Source organism: Molossus molossus, unplaced genomic scaffold (assembly GCF_014108415.1).
Source record: "Molossus molossus isolate mMolMol1 unplaced genomic scaffold, mMolMol1.p scaffold_m16_p_10, whole genome shotgun sequence".
NCBI classification, from domain to species: Eukaryota; Metazoa; Chordata; class Mammalia; order Chiroptera; family Molossidae; genus Molossus; species Molossus molossus.
Window position 1 is genome coordinate 81,559,641 of NW_023425345.1, and position 27,297 is coordinate 81,586,937.

Consider the following 27,297-nt stretch of genomic DNA (forward strand, 5'->3'; position numbering starts at 1 on the left):
ATACAAGCATTCTATTGCTGCATAACAAATTACCTCAACACTTAGTGGTTTAATGTACAAAAAATGTATTTGCTCATGATTCTTTGGGTTAGCAATTTGAGAGCAAGGCTTAGAGGATCCATTGTTTTGCTGGTCATGACTTTCATTTGTCAGCTAGAGTGGGGCAGGATGGTCATGGATGGTCTCACATGCTGGCAGGAGGCAGGTTTCAGTTAGAGAGAATGTTGGCTCTCCCACGTGGCCTCTCCCCACAATGCTAGCCCCAACTTGTTCACACTGTGAGCTGAGTTCCACCTCTACTAAAAAGTAAGTCCAACATGCAAGTGCTAGTAAAACCAGTGTCACACTTGCTAATGTCTCACCAGCCAAAGCACATCACACAGCTAAAGCCACATTGATTCGAGAGTGGATAAACTCCACTTCTTGATGGAAGAAACAACCAAGTAAAATTATAAAGAGTATGAGTAGGAGGAAGAGAAAAATTTTGCCCACATACTTGAAAATAATCTTCTACATCTGTTAGATTTCTCTTTCCTGGAGTATGACTCTCAAGGACAGAAACAATCAAAGTTGGCATCTCATTCAATTCCAAAGGCATTATGCCCAGGCAATAACTACTGTAGTCATGGATCCTGGCTCATAATTTTCGGAACTATTTTTATTCTTCCTTTTTCCATCTCATTGCCAAGCACCCTGCTGTTTCTTTGTGTCTTTGAGCCCCAGTGACCTTGCCAATGTGTGTGTGTGTGTGTGTGTGTGTGTGTATAGACATATATGTATGAATTGCAAAAAAAATTATATATATAGCCTATATATATTTTTTGCCTCTTAGCCAGCATCAGTTCCTACAGCTTACTAACAAAAAGCCCTAAATAATACACCCATTAAAAATGTAAAACAATTGGTGTCTTTTCATTCGTCTATTGCATATAAACTTACATATATAAAATGTTAGAAATGTAAAATTATTTAAATTTTATCTTATATTTACATTTTTCTCATTCTCCCAGTTTTATATTGCTTTAATTATCTTCACATGTAATTTTTCAGTAAAAAATTTATTTTAAAGCACTTAAAATAAGATTCAAACTTTTGTAAATCAACATAATACATTTCTAATTCAGTGGTTCTCAACCTTAACCATTTTTAGTATGTGCGTGTGTGTGTGTGTGTGTGTGTGTGCATGTGTGTTTTAAGATTGTTTCTTTGCCTTTCCATGTAAAATTCAAAATCAGCTAGTAAATTTCTACCAAAAAAAAGTGTGCTACAATTTTGTTTGTTTTTTTGTTTTTAAATTTTTTTTCCTTTTATTGATTTTAGAGAGAGACAATGGGAGAGGGAGAGAAAAAAAGAAACATTGATGAGAGAGAACATCGATTGGCCACCTCCTGCATGCCCCTCACTGGGGATCAGGCCCATAACCTGGGCATGTGTCCTGACTGGGAATCGAACCAGCAACCTCTTGGCAAATGGGTCAATGCTCAGCCACTGATCCACACAGGCCAGACATGTGCTACAATTTTGAACAAAATTATGTGATTATAAAGACCCATTTGGGAGTGCTGGCATCTTTAAAAGCTGAGTTTTGCAATCTATGAACTTGGTATATTATTTTCATTTATTTATAGTTTCTTTAATTTCTCTAGAGAAAAAAAAAGTTTTTTTCTACACTTTCTATCCCACAACAATATTAAGTTGTTGAGTTTTTATATATCTCTTAGAATTTTCAGATACACAGTATATTATAAGTAAATAAATATAGTTTACCTTTTTCTAAATGTTTACCTTTATTTTTTTTTCTTGACTTATTGCAGTGTCTAGGACATTTCATTAAAATTTGAATGGAAGTATTAAGAGCAGATATCTTTATCTTTTCCCCAATGTTAGTGAGAAAGTATTCAATATTTCCCTACTAAGTACAATGGTAGGTACTAACTTTTCCACAGATACCTTTTATCAATTTAAAGAAATTTCTTTTTATTTCTAGTTCATTGAGTGTGTTTGTTTTTATTCATGAATAACTGTTGAATTTTGACACATTATCTTTGGTTAGATAATCATATAACATTTTAACCTGTTCATATAGACAAGATTGCATTGATTGGTTTGCTATCTTTTTTTTTTCTTTATTGATTTTAGAGAGTGAGAAAGAAAGAGGGAGGGAGAGAGAGAGAAACATCGATGAGAGAGAACATTGATTGGCTGCCTCCTGCATGCCCCACACTGGGGATTTGGCCCATAACTTGGGCATGTGCCCTGACTGGGAATAGAACTGGCAACCTTTTGGTCCATGGGTCCATGCTCAACCCCTGAGCCACACCAGCCAATCTGGTTTGGTATCTTAAACCAATCTTTCAGTATGGGATAAACCCCTCTTGGTAATGATGTATTACCTTTTTAAAAGCACTGGAATCAATTTGCTAATATTTTAGTAAGGATTTTTTCAACTATATACATGGGAATATGAATGCGTACTTTATTTATTTATTTACTTATTTATATTTTGCGTCCCTGATTTTGGTACACTCACAAGCCGAGTTTCTAAGTGGCCTCTCCTTTATTTTTTATGCAAATATATGTAGGATTAGTTGTACCTTGAATGTTTAAGAGCATTCACCCTTAAAGCCATCTGGGTCTAGAGTTTTCTTTTAGAAAATATTTTAATTAAAAACTCCATTTATTTCATCAACATACAGCTACTTAGATTTTCTTTTTCTTGTTGTGTTAATTTGAGTAAGCTGTGTTTTTAAAGAAATTTGTCCATTTCATCTACATTGTCAAATGTATTCACATAAAGTGATTCAGAGTATTTCATATTTTTTTAAATATATGTAAGATTTATAGTTATATTTCATTTTTATTCCTGATATTGGTAATGGATGTTTTCTCTGCTTTTGTCCTGATAAGTCTTACAAATATTTTCACTATAGAATTAACTCAAAATATTGTCCAATTCTTACTCCAACTTTCAAGACATTTTAGCTCCTAAACTATTGTTATAGACTCCTTTGAAATTATGTTATACTAAATTTAATTGATGTCTCCAGTGAAAATATGCAAAGATCTGAAACAGAAGGCAGTCACTTGAATCTTAGAGATGAGAGATGACACAAATAGATGTGCCTGCCTGGGTTAATTGTTGGCATCGGCCACAAATTTAACATTCTACAATAAGGGACTAGAGAAACAGTACATTATCTCCCTGACTTGGGTAAATTCAAATTCTACTGAACAAATTTTCTTTAAATGTAAACCAATTCTGAACATTGAATCTAAAGTTTATTGTGGATTCAAATGAAATATATATTTTTCTAATGCTAATATATAAGGTAAAAAGTAAAGACTATCTGAATAAAAACAAAATGTTGAACCATATTACAAAACCCAAGAAACATGGCACGTTGTTGAAAAGTTTACTGTTATAGAATAATTGCAAAAGGAAAAGGTGAAGGGATTTGATAAAACACAGAAATAATGCTCTTGACAAATACTATAAAATATTTTCAACAGTATACAATGCAACCTAATTATTTCTTTTTCAAATTATATCCTTTACGTAAAATGTTTGCATTAAGCAGAAAGGTCACAAAATTCAGAGAGCCAATCAAAAAGAGAGAATTTTTTTTTTTTTTTATAAATGACAATACAAAGTCACAACTTATACTTTATAATATAGGTTTTGTCCAAAATAACTATAACACACCTATCTATATGGCTACAATTTTAAAAACTGTAATAACACCAAATGTTAGTAAGGATGCAAAGACACTAAATTGATTTAGTGTATTTCTGACAGAAACATAAGACAGTTACAGCCACTCTAAAACATTATTGGCACATTGTTTTTAACCCTAAAAATGGAGTTACCATAGTGACTACCAATTTGCCCTCTTAGGCATATATCCCAGAGAAATAAAAACTTACACATATAGGTTTCTATTAGCTTTCTTCATAATAGCCCCAAACTGGAAACTAGCCAAGTGTCCTTCAGTGAGTGAATGGTTAAACAAACTGTAGCCCATCCATAGCATGGAATGTCAGGAATAAAAGGGAAAAAAAAACTTTTGCTACATGCAACAACTCAGATGAACCTCAAGGAAATGATGCTGAATGTAGGGGAGGGGGAATGCCAATTTTGAAAGGTTACATGTATCATGATTCCATTTATGAAATAACATATGCTAGAGATGAACCACAGAACAGTGGTTGCTGGGAGTTAGGGTAGAGAAGGGCGGGTGGGTGGGCTATAAAAAAGGAAGCACAGCCCTGGCCGGTTTGGCTCAGCGGTTAGAGCGTCGGCCTGTGGTCCGGAGAGACCCGGGTTCAGTTCCCGCTAAGGGCACGTACTTTGGTTGCAGTTTGTCCCCAGCCCTGGTTGGTCGTGCGGGTGGCAGCCACTCGATGTGTCCCTTTCATGTCGATGTTTCTCTCTCTCTCTCTCCCTTCTCTCCCTCCCACTCTATCTGTACAAAAAATGGAAAAATGTCCTTGGGTGAGGATAAAAAAAAAAAAAAAGGAAGCACAAGGTAATCTTCTGAGATGGTGCAGTATGGTATCTTCACTGTGGTAAAGACTGCATGACCTTCACATTTAATAAAATTACAAAGAGCTACACATACATACACATGCAGGCAGATAAAATGACTGTATAATCTGAAAAAGATCTATGGATTATATCAATATATTATGCTGCTTTTGATACTGTACCTTTCACACAAGATTGCAAAATGCGGGAGGCAAGGTGAAGAGGGCACAGGATTTCCCTTCGCACCTTCCTGGGAGTTTGCAATGATTTCAAAATTAGTTATAAAGGAATTTCCACAAATTGAAATCTTTTTTGTTGACGTCTATGACTCAAGAACAGATTTTCAATCTTACTTAAATAAAAATCTAAAATATTTTAAACATTTTTAAAATAGACCAAAACTCCTTTAAACACTTAAAATATTAACATATTGAGAACAACTCTGATGTAGGCACTGTTTGCATTTCCTGAGGCAGCTGTAACCAGTTACTTCCCATTCAGTAACTTAAACAGAAATTTATTCTTTTAGAGCTCTGAAAGCCGGGGATTCACAATCTGTTTTCAGTGAACCCAAATCAAGGTGTTGGCGGGTCCGCACTGGCTCAGGGGGGACAAGAAGAGCGTGGCCCCTGGCCTGTTCTAGCTCACAGGGCTGCTGGCATTCCTTCACTTGTGGCCGCATCAGCATCACTCCGGTCTCTACCTCCATGTGTATGCCGCCTTCTCCTCTGCTGTTTGTGTCTAATCTCCCTCTGCTTCTTTCCTCCAAGAACATTTGTAATGGCACATCTTGATGTTCCAGGATAATCTCTTCGTCTGAAGAGTATGTCTGCAAAAACTCTTTGTCCAAATAACTTCAATGCATCATATTAAAAAAAACAACAAAAGAAATCTCCAGGAATCGAAGGTTTCACTGGAGAATCCTACCAAACATTTAAAGAAAAATTAACACCCACTTTTCACATCTCTTGCAGACACTAGGAGATAACAGAATATTTCACAATTAATTTTATGAAGCTACTTCTGATACCAAAACCATACAAAAAAAAAAAAGTACCAGAAAAAGAAAATAAAAACACTATTGATCTATATCTCTCATGAATACAGTCACATAATTCCTTGGTGCAATATTAGAAATTCAGCAATATATCATAAAAATGATGCACTATCACCAAGTTGAGTTTATTTTAGGTATAGAAGGCTGGTTCAATATTCAAAAATCAATTATGTAGCACACCACAACAAGAAGCTAAAGAAAAAAATCATATGACCGTGCCAAGTGATGCAGAAAAGACATTTGACAAATTCAATATTCATTCATGATTAAAAACTGTCAAAAAAAAAAAAACAAACAAACACCCACAAACAACAAAGAATAGGAGAAAACTTTTTCAATTTGATAAAGATCATCTGCAAAAAATGTGCAGCTGACATTATACTTACCAATGAAAGACTGAATGCTTTCTCTTAAGTTCAAGAACAAGACAATAATGTCCACTCTCATACTTTTATTCAACATACTGCTGGAAGTTCTAGCCAGCTCAAAAATAAAGAAAAGGAAATATAAGGCATATATATTGAAAGAAAAAAAACTTTCCATATTTGCAGACATTCTGATTGGCTATGTTGGAATTCCCAAGGAATCTACAAAACATGGACAGTACTTTTATGCTGAAAACTACAAAGTGCTGATTTAAAATATTAAAGAAATGTCTAAATATATTTTTAGCATAAAAGTATTATCTATGTTCATGGATTAGAAGAGTCAACATAATAAGAATGTCTAATTCTCCCTAAATCGATATACAGGTTTAATGCAATTTCTATAAACACCCAGCAAGAATTTTTAAGATATAGGTAAGATTATTCTTAAATTTAAACAAAGAGGCAAAAAACTAAAATAGCTTCAACAATTTTGAAGTGGAGGAATGAAGCAGGAGCAATCATTCTACCTGATATCAATACTTATTGCATAGCTACAATCATGAGGACTGTGTAAAGTCGGCAGGATGGACACATAGATCAGTGCAGTAGGAGAGGGTATCTGTAAATAGGCCCACACAGATATGCCAGACTGATTTTTGACAAAGGGGCATCAGCAATTTCAGTGGAGAAAGGATAGCCCTTTTACAAATAGTTCTGGAACAGCTGAACATTCCTATGCAAAAATATAGCTTGATCTAATCTCATACCTTATACAAATTCAACTCAAAATGGATCATGGACTGAAATGTAAAACTATAAAACTTTTAAAAAGAAATCAGAGAAAAATCTTTGAGATTTTACAGCTAAGTTAAGAGTTCTCGGACACCACACTAACAGCAAAATCCACCAAAGCAAAAACTGGTAAACTGGACTTTGAAATTAAAAACTTTTTCTCTGTGAAAGAACCATTGAAAGGATAAAAAGATAAGCTAAAAACCGAGAGAAATTATTTGAAGACCACATATCAGGGACCCAATATTTAGGATCTATAAATAACACATAAAACTCAGCAATTAAAAATAATTTAGAAAATGAGCAAAGGTCAAAAAGGAACATTTCGGTGAATATGTCTAGATGACAAATGAGCACATAAAATGAGGTTTGACATAATTAGCCCTTAGGGAAATGCTAATTAAAACTATAGTGAGGTGTCATTACATACTGTTCCAAATGACTAAAATATAGTGATGACCAAATTTTAGCAAAGATACAGAGAAACTGAATCATTCGTACACTAGTGATGAGACTGTAAGACAGTACAGTTCTCAAGAAAACTAAACATGCCATTACCATTTAACCCAGCAATTGCACTCCTAGGCATTTATCCCAGAGACATGAAAACTTATGTTCCATAAAACATGTAAATGGGTGTCCAAAGCAGCTTTATTCATAATAACCCTAAACTAGAAACAAGCCAGATGTCATTTAATGGGTGAATGCTTAAACAAACTGGTAAATCTATACCATGGAGTACTATTCAGAAATAAAAACAAACAAACTACTGATACACACAACAACTTGGATGAATGTACAGACAATTATGCTGAATGAAAAAAGCCAATTCCAAAAGGTTGCTTATTGTACTATTCCATTTACATAACATTCTTGAAAAAAACAAAATAATAAGCATGAAGAATAATTAGTGGTTACCAGGAGTTGAGGGACTGGGGCAGGAGTGAAATGATTGTGGTTATAAAAGAGCAACAGAGGGATCCTTGTAGTGATGGAAGAGCTCTGTGACATCACTCTATCAATGTCAATATTTGGATAGTGATGTTGTAGTATAGCTTTGCAAGATGCGACATTTGCAGAAAACTGACTAAAGGGCACCCATGATCCCAACTACTGCTCTAATGTAATTGTATTACTAAGAATGTTGAAAGAGAAAACTTCCCTGTAAATTCGGAAATTACAGAAATCATGGAGTTAAAATACTTACCTTTCTACCTTATTCACCTCACTTGACAGCATATGATGCCTGATACTATTCTCCTAGGGGTATTTGCTATTGTTTTTATTTTAGGATAATTTTAATCTATATTTTGAATAAGAAATATGGGCTAAAGGGCATAAAGTAGAAAATATATCTTCTCACCCTTTCTCTGCAGCATATCCTGTCCCACCCCTACCTTCCTATGTCACCAAAGTTCTCCACAGATATTTGTGTATTCAAGCTAACTTGCATATTCAAGTTAATGTGCTTTTTCCTCACCTAACCAACTTATTTCTTTTTTACACAACTGTTACTATACTCATAATTCTGCATCTTGATCTTTCACTTAAAAAGTCTTCAAGAACTTTTGCTCTCAATAGCTTTTTATTTTTACTTTTTAAATGAAGGTATGATGGCAGCTCATGGTATGAGCTATAGCATCTATTTAGGTCAATTCTGATCATTTGCTACAATGTTCCAGAAACTTTGTATTATCTGGCATGTGCATATCTGTAGAATTAATTTTTAGAAGTAGAACTCTTGATCAAGGGGTATATGCTTTTATAATTTGGGTAAATATTGCCCCTTATAAAAGCTGTCTCAATTTACACTACTACAAGCAATGTATGAGAGTGCCTATTTCCCTCTGCCTTCTTCAAAACAGTGAGTAATCTTGACCTTTGCCAATCTGATAGGTGAAAAGCTCCCAGGGTAAGCGTCCTACTCAAAGATCATAATCAATTCATTGTATGTGAAAGGACACCTTAGTGCACTAATCACAAAGAAGTAAGGTGACCTTTAAGACTAAAAACAGCTCTATCCTATATCAAATGATACTGTGCATTTGAAACCAACCTGCATCCCAGTATATAGACTTTGTTTTTCACCAAAAAATGTAAGACAATCATTATCGGTCGAAGTTAATATTTAAGCGCATAAATTTATTTATTAAAAATAATTTACTAAATATATCTAGAAGAATAGATAAGACTTGTTTTATGTTATAAGGAAAATTGAAAATAAATCTAAAGATTCCTGCCATGTAACCTTACATGTTTTCATGCATCAGACTATGCTCATGATTTCTATTAATAAAGCCATTTGCTCAGAAACTATTTTAGAATCTACTATGAATAGGAATATATTATTATATCTAATCATGCATATGTATGTAGTATTAGGATTTAAATCTTCTTCAAAAGAAGTTGAGAAGTTTTCAGAGCTTTGATAATCAACAAGGTCTCTTTCAGGTCTATCTTCTAAGTCAATAATTTTTTTTTAAATACTTGGAGGACCACCCCAGAATTCAAAAGAATGCAAATTTCTTGCCTATTTATACACAAGTTTTATATTTTGACAAGAAGTATATTTTCTAACATGCACGTAGTAAAATTTAAACTGTGATCACTGGGTAAATCAATCATAAATGTAGAATTTAGGTTTTAGTAATTATTCCAACTTATTTTAAATGTTCAATAATTGAAAATTAAGACATCTCATCTGATTATTGTTATCCCGAATATTATTATCTAACTTAAAAATGCTTTACTATTTGCTTTGGTTTGAATGCGTGTGCCCTCCCCACTCAAATTCAAATGTTGAAATTCTAACCCCATGTGGTAAGGAGGTGGGGTCTTTGGAAAATAATAAAAGAAACCCCAATGAGCTAACTTAGACCCTTCTTCCATGTGAGGACACAATGAGAAGGCACCATCTATGAACCAGGAAGCAGGGTCTCACCAGACACCCACCTAGAATGTACTGGTGCCTTGATGTTGGACTTCCCAGACTCCAGAACTGTGAGAAATTAAATTTCTATTGGTTTTAAACCACCCAGTTCATGGTATTTAGTTATGGCAGCCTGAAGGGGCTACAGCAGTATTTCTTATTTACGTGGATGATAGAGCACCTATTTCCTAGAAACATATATAAATACTTTTCATAATGCCATTAAAATACTATACTTTAAGTGACACATATTGTGTCAATAAAATAAATAAATAAATATTTATTTTATTTATTTATTTATATATTAAATTAAATAAAATAAATATTTCAATAAAATAATTCTTGAATCAGCAATACGACTGCAATCAGAAAAAGAAGGGTCAACAGTGTTATTTTCTGTCCTTCTGAAAAGAAAAAAAGAATACTTTGAATGTTTCAGTTGGAGAAAAAAATCATCAATGAATTCTACATAAAATTTGGTGGAATATATTTATTGCAACAAATACACATGTATCGTTGATCATGTGGATAGAAATGGCACTCACGCTCACAAAAATAATATAGACGACTCTGGTGGTGGAATACTCTAAACTTAATGAGAGCAACGCACATACTCTTCAAGGAAAATTCAGCCATCAAGGACTAGTTAAGTACCTATTGCAAGTGAAGCCCAGTACGAGGCGCTGAAGACACGCAGGTCTGAATCAGCATGGTTTTTGCAGAAATGGGGCTGGGTTAGGGTAAGGATCTGGGTGGAGCTACTTTGTCAGAGAATGATATTTCCTAAAGTAAACACGTTGTAACCGGGGTCTGGGAAAGCAACTAGGTATTGAAAGCTATAAAACAGCTTTTAAAATCGGGTGATGAGGAGCCCAAATGAAGTACATAAAGCAAGCCTTCAGCCCTCTGGGTTTCGGTGCCGTGAACCACACAAACGGTGCAGACTAGGTCTGAGTCTACCGCTAAGACCTGGGAGGAGAGCGGCAGGACAGACAGAAAGGGTCGCAGTGTTATTTGCATAAGCACCCAAACACGGTTGACGTCACCACGCCCGAGCGCGAACCTCGCCCAGCCTCACTCCAGCATCTCCCGGCGAGGGAAGAGGAAAGAAAGGGCAAAGGCAGAGCTAGACACTGGAGAGCGCAGCCAAGGGCTTGGTTCCCCGCGATCGCGGGCAAATACCGCCTCCCGGCGGGGGGAGGGGGAGGGAGCGGGGGGGGGACCTCCGGCCTGCAAGCTGCATAAGGCCCAGGAATTCAATACCAGCTAACATCACACGCCTCACCAAATGAGCCTGACCAAATATAGCAGGCTCATTTTTAAGTTGATACTTTTCTATGGCCGGACAAATGATGTTATAACTATCTAAATGGCCCTTGGAAGGAAGAAGGTTTCCCACCCCTGGGAGGCCCCTGAGGCCTCTATGACTGAGTGGGTGACAACTATCTCAGAGATGAGATTCCGGGTGTTTTAACTCATTCATATGTACAAGGCTGGTGTGCCTTCATGTTACGACTGAAAGACTCTCCTATACTCAAAATTGTCCTCTGCCCAGGCCACTCACAGACCAGCCCTACGTATGAAACGCAGACCCGACCCCCCCCCCCCCCCATCGTCTCCTTAAAATCCCAAATCCCAGCACCACCACCCTCACGGCCACACTCTCAAGTTCCAGGTTGCGCAGGAACACAAGGGCTGTGATTTCAGAGGTAGCCACGTGCCTCCTGCTGCGAGAGAGGCTCACTTTAGGAACGTGCGTCGCAGGATGCCTCAGGCAAAAGGTAACCGGGGTCAGGTGAAAACACAGCGCCAGCAGCGGTCGCCTGGGGTAGTTACTGAAGCAACCAGAGCGAACGAGGAAGGCTGCTCCTCTCCCAGCCTCACCGCCCACCCGCAAGAGGGTGGGTTTCCGACTCCTCTAGCACCTCGGAAGGGCCTTTCTCGGTCGCGACCCTCCCAACTTTCCTCTCGGACCTGTCCCAGTCGAACCCTACCCATCAGACCACCCAGATTTGATTTGAAAACGACCGGTCTCTCGGAGATGCTGTAGGCAATTTCCACGACGAGGAGCAAAGAAGGATGATGGCACGTTTCGACCCATGTGCTTCCCCCAAGCGCCGCTTCTCGCCCCCCACCCCACTCTTCCCCACTCCAGCCCACCCCGTGGTGCACAGGTGCAGGCCACAGAGCCTAGAGGGTCTCCTGCTGAGCCCAGCTTTTTGGAGTCTCCCTCCCTGCGCTGACCTCAGGACACCCAGCCCGAGTTCTTCCCGGTATCCAGCCATCGATCCCGTTCCCGTCCGGTGTCCCCGCTCCCAGGGTGGCTGCCATGAGCCCCACCCTACCTAAACCTTGCCCTCTGCGGTGGGAGCGTGCAGTTACCTTTAGCGTGGCTAACCCGCTCCTGTTGCTGCTTCCACGTCCGACAGGAGCCGCAGCCCACAGGGTGAGGTCCAGGTGGCTACGATGGAGGCCGTGGAGGAGCAGTCTGGAGACGAGCTGCTTGCCAAACGCGGGCCCTGGTGGTGGGTGAGGGGTCGCTGCCCGGCAGGCTGGCACGGAGAGACTCGCCAGCGCCAGTGTGGGCTTTGGAAAGAGCACGAGATGCAGCGCGCGTGTGAGTGTGAGTGAGGGTGTGACGGAGGCGCCCACGTGCCCAGCCCGCCCGTGCTGCGGCCGCCGACAGGCTGCGGGGTGAGGGGGGAGCTGCGGGCCGCGAGGGGAGGGAGCCAGGTCCCGGGCTGGGCGCCGAGCCTCCCCGCCCCGCCGCCCCTTGACGCAGAGGCCACTGCGGCTGCCCGGCCGCGTCCTCCAGGCGCTCAGGCTGGACCCAGTGGGGGCTCGACTGGACGGACCGGGGATCCCGCCCCAAAGCCAAAAAACCAAATCCTCCTGCCACCCCGTCCTCCCCCACCCACCGAAAGGGTAGGCACCAGTTGCCTGCTCCCCGCCTTTGTCTCGGAGAGTGTAACAATAGAAATGTTCCTACCTCTCACCCTCTGAATTTCCTCCGACTGTCGGTCAAGGGACTAGAAGAAGTGAGTGACTCGGAGAAACCTTTTTTCCTAGCTTTTTTCCCCAGCCGGCTATTTACATCTCTTGCAAAAGAAAAGCACTCTGGGCATTTGTTCCTCCAGCAAACCGTGGCCTGATAGCGCTCAGCGATTCAGGCCATGTTAGGAAAGGCTGTTTCTGGAGCTGGTCCTCCCTCACCCTGTGTTGGCCTCTTAGCTTCGAACTGTTTTCCAAGGGGTTTCATTACCAGGTAAAGGCTGACTTACCTCTTGTCGCAATCAAGACATAATCAAGAGTAAGCTAAGAGGAGAATTCCTAAAAAGACCTCACTGAACACAAAGCTTAGCCTCCTTTTGAAAATGGCCGAATCTTCCCCTAAACATGGCATATTAACATTCAATCCAGGGATCAAATGTTATGTCCTTGAAACTTTCAAAATGTGAAATAAATACAAAATGAACCTAATACATATTACAGCTGAAAGGTTCAGTTGACTTGGTGAAGGATATTTTTCACTTCCAGATGATTAATAAAAATACCTCTGTTCACTTGTAGGCCTTCCAATAACGGCACAGATTTTAATGGGTTGTATCCAATTAAGACTGAATTAAATAATAAGGTCATTGCAGACAAGTTTTTCATACAGTGAAAAATCTCCTGGAATGAAATCACAAGACCTAAATTTCAGATCAAAACATTGCTACTAATCCTTAGCTTTCAAGGCAGCCAAGAGAGCTTTGTTTCCGTCTCTTTGAAATAGTTTCTTTTTTTTTTTATTAAATTAGATTTGATCCCCTGGATGCCCCTGCCTTGCCATTGCTAAAAAAAAAAAAAAAAAAAATACTCTAATTGATGCCCACAGGAAAAAAATAGCGGTTAAAATAAACCTCTTACAGAACATTGTGTGTAATTTGGTTTTTACTTCATATATTGGTGACAGGCAAATATTTATGTCCATATATATCATTTAATATATATTGACATTGAGATATAGTGCAAATGATACCAATAACAACTGAAAATAATTTAAGAAAATAAGTAGACGTAAGCACTGCACGATCAGGATTAGGATCTTCTGTTGGAAAACAGTTTTCTACATGCTTGCAGGAATGGTTTACAGTAGTAACAAGAAGGCCTTCTTTTTTCCCCATCGTTTAGAGATTCTCTCTTTATTTGATAATGCCAGGACCACCAAAATTTTAAAGATTTCTTTCCACCCATCTTCACAGCTCTGTCAATTACTGATTATGAAGTGTATGAGAAAGTAGCAATTCAAAATAATAGCGTGAAAGGAGTAAATGGGAGAAACGAATTCAAAAATAAAATGAGGAGCACTGAATAAGTCAGTCAGTACAATAATGTTGCAAAAACAAATGATTCCCAAGCTCAGTGGCCTAAAACTACATTTATTATTATCATCACACATGTATGGGGTGCTGCTCAGAAATTACCTTATCTAGATCATCCTGGCTCTATTGGTTCTAAGCTTCATTTAGGCCTGCTCCAACTGTTGCTCGCCCACCTTAGACCATTAACTTCCAAGGTATGTTCCTGGAAAGAGGCAGGAGTGCAAAAATGGCCAATTGAAACTTGATGCCTCTTAAGGCCAGAATGAGAGCTTGCTCACTAAACAACTGCTCCCACTCTATCATCAAAGCAAGTCACTTGACTAAGCCCTGTATAACGGGGCAAGGAAGTATATTTCTCTTGTAAGGCTGGGAATGGACTCAGTATTATGAGCAACATTCTAATACAATCCAGTCACTTAAGCAATCTAAAATATTTCTATAACTAGTCTTTACTCTAGTTTCACAGGTATGTATTTCCTTTCCCAGCTGTCTCCCCGGTACCTCAACTTCTCAGTCCATGGCAATTCCAATCTTGCCCAATGTCATGTTTTAAAGACCTTCCATTTGTAGACACAGACTCTCTCAGTCCCTGAGTTATCAATAATGTAGAAGCAATTTATTAACCATGCCATTTCTATTAAGTCTTGCTGTGGAATGTAAGTATCACTGTGGCTGGGACAGGGTGATAGGCTGGCTGAGCATTGACTTCTTGTCCTTTAAAAAATGTTTGCAGGGTGTGGGCAACTTTTGAACTAGGATTCTGTATCAGTTATCCTAAGTGCCAAATAAGACGTTGCAATAGTTTACCTTAAAGAATGCATTGTGTAGAGCCCTGGCATGTTTGGCTCAGTAGTAAGAGCATCAGCCTGTGGACCAAAGAGTCATGGGTTTGATTCCAGTCAAGGGCTTGTACCTTGGTTGCGGTTCATATGGGAGGCAACCGGTCAATTACATCGCTGTTTCTCTCTTTCCCTCTAAAGACAAAAATGGAAAAATATCCTTGAATGAGAATTTAAAAAAAGAAATGCATTGTGTAGTATGAGTGTTTTAATAATATTAGTTCCAAATTCCAATCCATGAACACGGGTAATATTTTCATTTATGTATGCCTTCTTTAATTCTTTCATCCATGTCTTAAAGTTTTCAGTGTATGAACTGTTTGCCTCCTTGTTTAAATTTATTCCTAAGTGTTTTATTTTATTTTTTGACGCTAGTATCAATGGAATTGTTTTCTTTATCTCATTTTTGGATAGTTCATTTTTAGTATATGTAAACATAACTAACTGATTTTTATATATGGATTTTTGTATCCTGCAACTTTACAGAATTTATTTATTAGTTCTAATAGCTTTTTTGGGGGGTGAAACCATTAGTGTTTTCAATATATAAGATCATGTCATCTGAAAATAGGAACAATTTAATGTTTTTCTTCTTATTTAGATATCTTTTATTCCTTTTTCTTGCCTAATTGCCCTGACTTAGACTTCCAGTACTATATTGGATCGGAGTGGTAAGAGAAGGCATCTTTGTTGCTTTCAGCTTTTTAGCATTGGATATGATGTGAACTGTTGGTTTGTCATATATGACCTTTATTATTTTGGGTATATTCCTTATTACTTAATTTGATGAAAAATTTTAACATGAACAATGTTGAATTTTTTCAAACGCCTTTTCTGCATCTATTGAGATGGTCATATGATTTTTGTCCTTCCTTCTGTTGATGTAGTGAATCACCTGTGTGGACTTGCATATATTGAAACATTCTTGCATTCCAGGGATCAATCACACTTGATTATGGTGTATGATCCTTTCATTGTGCCTTTGGTTTCAGTTTGCTAGTATTTTTACATCTAGGTTTATTAGGGATATTGACCTCATAAAACAGGAAAAAAAAATATGTACATTTTTATACAACAAACAACATAAATAACATTAAAAGTCCAATAAATATAAAGGGTATATTATTAGTACAATGACAAAGAAAGAACTGATTCTCATTATAACTTATTTAATCAATAAATATAATTGAGAATCTAGCTTATGCTAGATTTTATTCTAAATTCTAGATTTCAGGAGGATAAGAGAGAAACATTTTGACCCTGAATTTGGAGACAAAAGGTAAAACAAATGATAATGACAATAATAAAATAATTAGTTGTTTTGCTTTTAACTAAAACACACTCTGCTGTACAGCAAGCTATATATTATTTCATACCAAATCTACAACGTCAAAATGCAGATTTAAAAAAAAAAAACAAAAAAAAAAAAACTATTGCACCAGCCAGTTTGGCTTAACAGTTAGAGCGTTGGCCCTCAGACCCAAAGGTCTTGGTTTGATTCCTACTCAAGGGTACATACCTGGGTTGTAGGTTTGATCCCTGGCCCTGGTTGAGGTCCTTCAGGAGGCAACCAATCAATGTGTCTCACACATCAATGATTCTTTCTCTCTCTCTCCTTCCCTCCTTTCCACTCCATCTAAAAAAAAAATCAATAGAAAAATATCCTCAGGTGATGATTAACAAAAAATAAATAGATAAATAAAATGAAGAAAGAAACACTAGTCAAATCTATGATATTTTAAAAACTTAATCTTTTAATATTAAATATTCATTTAATTGTTTAAATTGATGAGGATAAAATGTTTCACAATATACCTAATGCATATTTGAAATGTTTGTGATATTGAATCATAGATAAATCTTGCTTAATACTTGAATTTTTAAAGTTACACGTTTCTCTGATTTCTTTAGAAATAACTAAATTAAAAGGTACAACCAATTGTGGTTTTTACAGAAAGATGTATACTGTTCATATAAAATGTAAACATAACAATAAACTTTATCCCCTGTTTAATGGTAAGGTCAAGTAGAATTTTTCTCTTTATCCTAAGGACATACCCCAGGAAATAAAATTGGAAAAGTAGGTCCATATTCAAATAAACACAGTCACAGAATAGTAAACCCACCGGTAATAATTATTATCCCTTACTCTCAGAAGAATGAGCATTTCTGGAAATAACAATAAAGTAACTTGCACTGTGTAAATACATTTAATAGTTGCTTAGTTTGTGATATGAAAAAAGTTGGCTGGGGCAATTTAAATGAATAATTAGCTGCAGAACCAAAAGTAGCATTTTTATTTTGTGCTAGTTTGTCTTTCTAAAGAAATGACTGATGTAAATATGATACATTTAAAGTGATTTGTTACCCTGGCCGGTTTGGCTCAGCAGTTAGAGCATCGGCCTGCAGTCCATAGAGACCTGGGTTCGGTTCCCGCTAAGAGCATGTACCTCCATTGCAATTTGTCCCCCGGCCCTGGTTGGGTAGTGTGGGTGGCAGCCACTTGATGTGTCCCTTTCACATCAATGATTCTCTCTTTCTCTTTCTTCCTCTCTCTCCATCCCACTCTATCTGAACAACAACAAAAAAATGTCCTCCTGTGAGGATAAAAAAAAAAATTAATAAAGTGATTTGTCAACCTCACTATATTTAATAACTAAACATATTATCTGTAATAATATTAGTTAAAGAAAAAGTAAAATGGACTTTTCAATATATCACACCTTTAAAAACTAGTTCTAACAGAAAACTTTTTTTTTTTGCTTTTTAGATATATTTCTTAAAATCAGAGACTTAACATAATGGGAAGTAGGCCAAATAAAGAGATTTGATAAAGCATTTTACCATTTAAAACATAATTTACTTAAAAATTAGAATAATTTAAATTTTATCGTTAAAAATTGATTAGGAAGATCACTAATTTACATAAAAGCTGGCTTATTACCATACCACCTGCTGTAAAATTTGTGAAGCAAGTTTCATGTTGGCAAGCAGAACCGCAGGCTGTCGTAGATGTAAAAATATCTACAAGCATAAAACATGTTCTATGCAATTAGGGAAGTATCGACCCTAATTTCCAAGGATTTGTCTTGTAGATGATTTTCAGCCTCAGTGAAGATAGGATGTTTTAAGGAAAGGTTACCTGACTTTGGCGATGTCCTGCAACTAATTTTACCTATTCTTAGATAAAAAAATATTTATAGATAAGGGTGCAGGATCATTTAATGTTAATAAATTGAGCCCTGGCTGGGTGGCTCAGCTGATTGGAGCATGTCCCTTACACCAAAAGGTTTCGGGTTTGATTCTCTGTCAGGGCACATACCCCAGTTGCAGTTTCTATCACTAGTTGGGGTGCCTATTGGAGGCAACAGATCAGTGTTTCTCACATCAGTGTTTCTCTCTCACATCAGTGTTTCTCTCTCTCCTTTCCCCGCTCTCTAAAATCAATAAGCATATCCTCAGATGAAGATTAAAAAATGTAAAAATAAATAAACTTAATGAATTGACTTGCTACCATATGTTTATTACTTTTCATAATAAACTAGAATCAATGGGTATTTCAAATTTTATTTCAAAGTCTTTATATACTTTATTCCTGGGAGAGTTAAGAATTTTTAAACCTTTCCATGTGGTTCCACTTGAATTATTTTCCACGAGGTAGTAAAGTAGCTTTAAACAAAAACTTTCCAGAATTTATTTATTTACTTTTTTTGCTTTCAAATTTTGATGGGCAAAAAAAGAACTCCACAGCCCGACCGGTGTGGCTCAGTGGTTGAGCATCAAACCATACACCAAGAGATCGCTGGTTCGAGTCCCAGTCAGGGCACATGTCCAGGTTGTGAGTCTGATCCCCAGTGGGGGCATGCAGGAGGCAGCCAATCAATGTTCTCTCTCATCGATGTTTCTCTCTCTCTCCTTTCCTCTCTCTCTAGAATTCAATGAAGAAAAAAAAATTTTTTTTTAATTCACAAGCTGATGCTTTGAAATCGTTTTGTTATTTGTATAACATTATTTTCTATCCTATGGAGGCTGTTAAAGGTGAATTTTAGAAGAAAAAGTTATAAAATTATCCAATGAACTTAGATTTTGAAAGAACAGATACTTACTTCACAAATATTTTTATATATGTTTTTATTGTATTGATTTTTAAGAGACAGAGGAAGGGAGAGAGAGATAGAAACACTGATGTGAGAGAGAAACATCCATCAACTGCTTCCTGCATGCCCCCTCCTGGGCATCTAGCCCCGGCATGTGTGCTGACCAGGAATCAAACCAAGACCTCTCAGTCCATAGGACTGATGCTCAATCCACTGAACCACTGTGCCTGGGCTCAAAAATATTTTTAAATTGAACTACTATGGTACATGAAGTTCTACAAACATCTATCACTAATTATTTTGTCCCGTGCCGTAAATATCTTTAATTTCTCATTTATAGATTTGAGTGTTGAGTTTATTTTTTCAACTAGAGAAACTCTGGTTCCAATCACATTGAAATATAAATATTCATGTAAGCCTAGCTTATATGGACAATGTGTGGCTATCCCAAAATGCAAACAAGGATTTTTTGCTTCCCTATTGATTAGATACGTATGCCAAAGTATTTACCTCTTCTAATTTCTTGGATTAGTTACCTTCACTAATATTATGAGCTTTAGATTAAAATAAGAAAAAAGAAAAATAGGCTAATATAATTAAATGTATTTTTATTTCATAAATTTAAATCATAATTTGTGTCAAATATTTTTGTACTTTAGGACAATGTGTTTCGTCAAGATCAATGTTAAAATGTGCATTTCCCTCTGTAGAAGGTAAAACAGGGTACATATTTTCAATTTGCTATCAGATTTGGGAGCTATATTGTTTGGTTTCTCTTACTATGTAGGTTAAATTATAGAGGTTATTGGACATTTCTGTTCATTATGTACTATATATTAATATACTATATTATGTACTATATATTAATATACTATATATTATGTACTATATATTAATATAAACTTTAAAAAGTATAAATACCAAAGGTAATTATATCTATTGCACTAATTTTTATGTCTTTATAACAAGAACTATATCTAAGCATACCATATTAATTATTCCCAGGAATATCTTATTAAGTTAAATTCACATCTCTTGCATGGGTCCTAAACTAATATTTCACTTTTTTCTTCTTTTTTTTCCCCACATCTCTCCTTCACTGCTGGTTTCTCTTGATTTTATATTTGCATCAAGAATACAAAGGATATTAAATTCTCTCACCATAGTAATATTAAAATTGACAAAAAGTTTAGTGAATTGACCTTTGCAATCACATTATTTTATTAAAATAATTGAGTATTTATTGCCTTTAAATATATCCTTAAATCACCTATTATAATCACAGAAAAGTTAATAAAAAAGATAACTGAACACATTTGGTAATTTTCACCAAGTTTTCCAAATCTTTATTTAATTTAAGAAATCTAGTCCAAGAATATTTACTGAGTACGTTGTACTGTTAGGCAGAGTGAAACATAATATTTGCACCCTATCCTCAAGCAACTTACCATCCACATGTGAGAAAATAAAAATATACTTGAAAGGTACAGTAAATGCAACATTTTGAGGGAGTGTTTTAGCATTATATGATCAGTTTAACATAGTCATCTTTAGTCAGTTTTTATAAGAAAAAACAAATTAAGTCAAATTAAAATATTAATAAGCCTTCATAATACATGAGGAGCCGGCCGGTATGGGTCAGTGGTTGAGCACTGGTCCATGCACCAAGAGGTCACCAGTTCGGTTCCCAGTCAGGGCACATGCCCAGGTTGTGGGTCAAATCCCCAGTGTGGGGCATGTAGGAGGTAGCCAATCAAGGTTCTCTCCCATTGATGTTTATATCTCTCTCTCCTTCTCCCTTCCTCTCTCTCTAAAATTAATAAAAAGGAAAAAAAAAATATATATATATATATATATATATATATATATAGAGAGAGAGAGAGAGAGAGAGAGAGAGAGAGAGAGAGAGAAACTACTTCTATCTCCTCTCTTTCTAACTCCCTGGTGTGAACCACCATCTACCTCTCACCTATATTACTCCAATAGCCTGCTAACTAGGTGGCCTAATTCTGACATTGTCCCTCTACATATTAATTCTAATAGCAGCCAAAATAATACTTTAAAAATGCAAGTTATATTCTGTCATTCACATGCCTAAAAAACTGGAATGGCTCTCCATTTTATTCGGGGTGGAGACAAATTCAATAAAATCGCCTATATGGTCTTCCATGATCTGTTCGCAATCCCTTACCACACTGCAGAGTTTATATACAATTCTCCCTTGCTTATCCCTTTTGCTCACTTGGCTCCTGCTAGTTTGGCTTCCTTCGTGTTTTCAAACACCTCAGGCATGTTCCACTCTTGGTAGGGTCTTCGCAATGGTGCTTCCTCCAGCCTGGAACACTTCTACCCCAAATACTGTAAGTCATCGCAAACTCGGCTCAAGTTTCCTTGACTATCCTCTTAAATTTTATCCTGCTTCTAAACTCTGGTACTTTCAAGACTTCTTACCCTGATCTAATTATTGTTATTCCATAGCAGTTATTATATTCTAGTAAACTATAATTATTTAGTTATTTGTTATTTATTTTTTTTAAGCCCATAAAACTAAGATTCTTTGTATTGCCTGATGATGCATCTCAAACATGTAGAGAGATGTAGGACTCACAGTGAGAACTTAATAAAAATGAGTGGGGTAAATAAACAAATGATTATATGAAAAAATTAGAAATGCTAGGTTTTTATTTTCTCTCTAAAAAGTTAAATTTCTATTAAAATGGAAGCCACCTATATTGTGTTTGGATTTTTGTGTATTTTTTATTATTTCATTTTTCAATCATACACTTTTGCTAGAAAAGACCAAAATATCACCACCAATGTATTTAGAAAGAGCAAGATATCATAATAGAAAAATTATCAATAAGCTACTCTGTCTTATTTTTGATCAAATACAGAAGTTCAAAGTTAAAGTCTAGTTATTTGACTATTTGCTATTCAAAATGAAATATCTCTTGTGATGAGATTAGGTGAAGCATTAGTCTGCTCTTCCAGCAGGCAAATCAAAGTCTGGGCTTCAGGCCACCTTTCGAGAGAGGATAGCTTATACATGTTTTATAGAAAGAACAGACTATGTAGCTTTTCTATGTTAATGAAAACAGACCTCTGCATACCTGGTTTGCTCTCATTTCCCCTTTACTAGTGCTGGCACTTTTCCCCCAGCAAGACACACCTCATGGCCAGATGCCTAAGGATATAAACTGAATTATGTGAAATTCATCCCTATATTAACTAAAACTCTACTTATTTCTCTTCTACCAAAAACAAACTAACAAACAAACAAAAACAGCATATCAGAATGCCAACGTAGTGAATGATTTTATATCTAATATCATAAAAATATTTAAAAATTCACAATCATTGGTTCTTTGCCTCTCTGTAAATCAAGGTGGTGATATAGAGTAGATGGAAAAGCAGCAGAGTTTTCACACTGAGTAAAGAATAACTACTTGGTCAAATTCTGACCCTCCTTTTTGAAAAGACATGGGGAGGCAGGTTCAACTGTTCCATACTGGCAGCTAACTAGAACTTTTATTGATTTTTTAAAGTTTATTCACTTTATTTTAGATATATCTTTATTGTTGAAAGTATTGCAGATGTTTCTCCTTTTCCCCCTCATTCTACCCTACCCTCACACTGTTGTCTATGTCCATTCATGATGCATATATGCATATAAGTTCTTTGGTTTATCTCTTCCTACCCCACCTCCTTATCCCCCTTCTCTCTGAGGTTTATCTTCCTGTTCCCTACTTCCATGCCTCTGGATCTATTTTGTTTGTCAGTTTATTGTATCCATTATATTCTACAAATAAGTGAAATCATGTGATACTTGTCTTTCTCTGACTGGCTTATTTCACTTAACATAATACTCTCCAGACCCCTCCAGGTCATCTCAAAGGATAAGAGATCTTTCTTTCTTACAGCTGCATAGTGTTCCACTGTGTATATGTACCACGGCTTTTTTTTTTAATGATATCATTTTTTTTATTAATTAATTTTTGTTACAGATGTTTCTCCTTTTCCCCCAACTGATTACCCCCTCCCCCTCCCTCCCCGCCCTGTCCCCAGTTTGTTGTCCATGTCCACTGTTCATGTATACAAGCATATAAGTTCTGTGGTTTATCTCTCCCCCACCATCCCCTCTTCTGGGGATTGTCAGTCAGTACCCCACCTCCACATCTCTGGGACTACTCCATGTACCACAGCTTTTTTATCCATTAATCTACTGATGGACACTTGGACTGTTTCCAGATCTTAGCTATTGTAAATAGTGCTGCTATGAACACAGGGGTGCATATGTTTTTTTCTGGCTGGTGTTTTGGGACTCTTAGAATATATTCCTAGAAGTGGGATCATTGGGTCAAAAATCATTCATTCACTTTTTTTTAAGTTATTGAATCTCATGACTCAGACAGTATATTACATATCAGGGTTCAATATAATACATGGTCTTTGCTTACAAATAGAAATCATTCACTTATAAGAGAGGAAGAGATAAAAACACAATTAGAGTATAGTATACTAATTACCCAAGGCAGCCAAATATAAACAAAAATTCCATAGAAGAAATAGAATAAACATTTCTCTCCTCTGAAACTAAAAATCCAATATTCACTAAACCTTAGCTCAGTAAATGTCAGATTTTGAGCATTCTATGATTTTGATGGTCTGATTCTTTTTTCGGCTTAAAATTTAATAAGAATATGCATTTATATAAACTAAATCCCCCATGCTGATACCAACCTGGCATTTCTGGAATGTACATTTAATTCTCTCTCTGCGCCCTCTGGTGCCCCCCCCCCCCCCCCCCGCTGGTGACTACACGGCGTTTACTAACTCGAGCCTTAGCCTTTACTTCTCATGTTCTCCTTCCATATCTTACTTTCTAAATTTAACCATCTCACTTTTCCAATCACTGTACTAGTTTTTTGTTTGTTTGTTTGTTTGTTTTTTCCCACTTTTTTATTCAGATAGAGTGGGAGGGAGGGAGAGAGAGAGAGAGAGAGAGAGAGAGAGAGAGAGAGAGAGAGAACATCAATGTGAAGGGACACATCGAGTGGCTGCCACCCACACGACCAACCAGGGCCAGGGACAAACTGCAACCGAGGTACGTGCCCTTAGCGGAATCCGAACCCGGGTCTCTCTGTACCACAGGTTGATGCTCCAACCGCTGAGTTAAACCGGCCAGGGCTGTACTAGTTTTTGATTCAATAATGTGGAGCCCCTTATAGCTTCCTCAAAACCAAACTGAATTTCATGCTTCTGAATCTTTGTTCATGCTGTTTTCCATGACTAAAATATCATTGCATACCTCCCCCCCCCCCAGTAAACTCTGCTTATCCTTTAAAAGTTTCCTATATTTATATTTTGTGAAGCCTTCCCGGCAGTCACAGAGTAATTCAGTCCAGTCCAACTTGTACCTTTGGGATTTCATTGAAAAATTTTTCTTTTGCATTTATCATATCACATCACTTTTTTTTTTTTTTTTTTGAATCTTCACCCCCAAATACTTTTCCATTTATCTTCTGATAGAGTGGGAGGGAAGGAGAGAGAGAAACATCGATCTGAGAGACATATTGATCGGTTGCCTCCTACAGGACCTGGACCGGGGCCAGGACTGAACTGCAACTCAGCTACATGGCCTTGAATGGAATCAAATCTATGACTCTTTAGTCCAGGGGCCGATGCTCCAACCTCTGAGCCACACCAGCCAGGGCTATCACATTTTAAATGTCTGCTCATTTTTCTCTGTCTCTACCTGGCTGAAGCACCTTGAAAAAAAGAGAGAGGTCAGCAATAGGTACATCTCTTGGTGACCCTGGGAGGACTCACTGCTAGAGGTCTTCAAGACAACCTCCTAGATGGAATATAAAATACACTGTGAAAGGCTGCTGGCCGTCCGGTCTGTGCAGGAGATCCTTTGTGGAACCCCTCTGTAGAACAGCGGGACTCTTGGGGGCAGCTCAGGCCATTGGAGACTGCAATTTGGAAGAAATGGAAGAGAAAGTATGACTTAAGAAGTGAAAAAGATTAAGAAATATAAAGATCCTACAAAAAAAATGTAGGGAAAGCTAAAAAGAGAAGAGGCTGCCCTCCCACTGAGAATTATCAACAAATCCCTCCAAATTGACAAAGCAGACGGATGCTATCATCAATACTGTGATGATCTACAGAGGCAGGTGTACCATGAAGAAGGTGCTGTGTAATTCTCAGTTGGAAATAAAAGGAAACTGTTCAGGGCGACAGCTCAATGAAGTCTTCATTCAGTCACCTTCAAGGAAAGAATCAGAATATTATGAATTAATTAGGAATCTAGTGGATTTCAAAAAAAATAAAGGACATCATATGTAATCATAAGTCCTGGAGCCTGGGTGACCTGGAGAAAGATGTCATGCTTCTCTATCATAATGCTCAGACTTTCAGCTTGAGGGGATCCCAGACCTATGCAGTCTCTGTCGTCTTACAGTCAGTGTTTACGCATGCACGGCAGAAAATTGCCAAGGAGGAGAGCGAGGACGAAAGCAATGAAGAAGAGGAAGAGAAATCAGAGTCAGAGGCAAAATCTGTTAAAGTGAAAATCAAACTCAATAGAAAAGATGAGAACAATGGGGATGAAGGAAAAGGCAAGAAAAGGCCAAACTGGGGAAAAGCCAAACCTGCTGTGAAAGATTTCGACAGTGAAGAACAGGATGGAAATGAACAGTCAGAAGCAAGTGGGACTCACGAGTGAACGATATGGTTCTTTTTCCTTGGTAGAACTCAGTTCCTTCCTTCCTTCTCTCATTTCTCCCCAGTGAGTTCATTTTTTTCATATGGGCACTGGGTTGCTTCTGCATCATCATCATCATCTATAAACTAGCTTTAGGATAGTGCCAGACAGACATATGATATCATGGTGTGAAAAAACACACACCCATGCACAAATATTTGTAATATATTGTGACCAACTGGGCCTCAAAGATTCAAAGATTAAAACAAACAATATGAAGCCTTTTATGGAAAGTACGTGGGTGGGAAAAGGAGAAACATCAGTAACAAAAATAAATTAGGGAAAAAATAAATAAGTAAATTGCTGCATACTTTGTATTCTTAACCTTGTGTTCTAAATCCAAATACCAGAGTAACTTTATGATCCTGTAGCCAAGACTGTAACTGTTTAAAACTCGACACAAGGTGTGATATTATTCACAGATATTTGTAGATAGCAACACTGATGTTGAGGCAGGGTGGTAAGAAGCTAGGGAAATTATTGGGCAAGTGGAATGGGAAACTGAGGCAGGATAATTAAACAAGGCCAGACAGTTTGGATAACTTACAGCCAGCTAGTGAATCGCAAGACGTTATCGTCCCCAACCAAGGACACTTGAGAATAAATGGTTTATACTTCTCCTCCCTGACCAGAGAGAAAATTGCTTAAATCAACCTGGTCAGGAAGAATAGAAGAAACCCAATTAACATCATTTGCGCCAGCCAAACCCAAGGAAAAATGAAGTCAGGAGAACAAATAACAAAAAACAGATTAAAGCCACAGAGACCCAAGATAAAAGTGAAGCAGTAAAGCTGACCAGAGAATAATCCCAAACTTCCCTTTATGCTTATTTCGATGCATCAGCATATTAAAAACTCACCTAAAAAACTGATGAATATTCTGCTGGAACCATCCCCTGATATTCTCACACACAGCAAAGAGAGAAAAATCAAAACAAAGACCCAGTACAGGCAGTCCCTAGAGCACGCCTATGCCCTTTCTGGGCATGGACTTTTTACTTTCTTTCTCCGAAACTCTAAGGGTCCCCAGGAGACTTGTAACCAAGGGAGCAGCAGGCAGTGGCTGCTCCTCTCAGCCTTACCCCCTGAACCTGTCTCCAAGACCCCCTTGTCTCTGACTTCCCAGTGAGCCGAAAGCAGCCCAGCCTTGGCTCACTTCCTTTCTGTAACGTTTCTAGGAGCCAGAGCAGAGCACCTCCTAGGCTCTCTCCTGTTGCTTCTACCCTAAGTCTTTCCTTTGTTTCACCGTCCCCAGCTTTAATAAGTATAGTCTCAAAATAACCTAGGCTTGTTCTGTGAAATCTTTCCTACAGAAAGGCAAGAAAACACACTCCACTGGCCAGCCTGAGGCCGACCTACTGTGTGCCTGGTCCAGTCCAGTGACGGTACTATAAAATCCGACATTGTTACCAGCCTTTAAATTGCTATTGAAAAGTGTACAGATCTTCTCAAAGTCTCAACATTGTTTCCCTTATACATTGCTGCAAATACATAGATGTCACTCTGGTAGTAGCATGTATTTGTCCATTAGAAATAAAGCCCCAGGGATGTTTGGTGAAAA

At 37.4% G+C, this 27,297-nt stretch overlaps 1 pseudogene; it reads left to right on the forward strand.

Annotated features, from left to right (window-relative positions):
- Positions 1-12,137: 12,137 nt before the first annotated feature.
- LOC118623785 lies at positions 12,138-25,698 on the forward strand (annotated as a pseudogene).
- Positions 25,699-27,297: the final 1,599 nt, after the last annotated feature.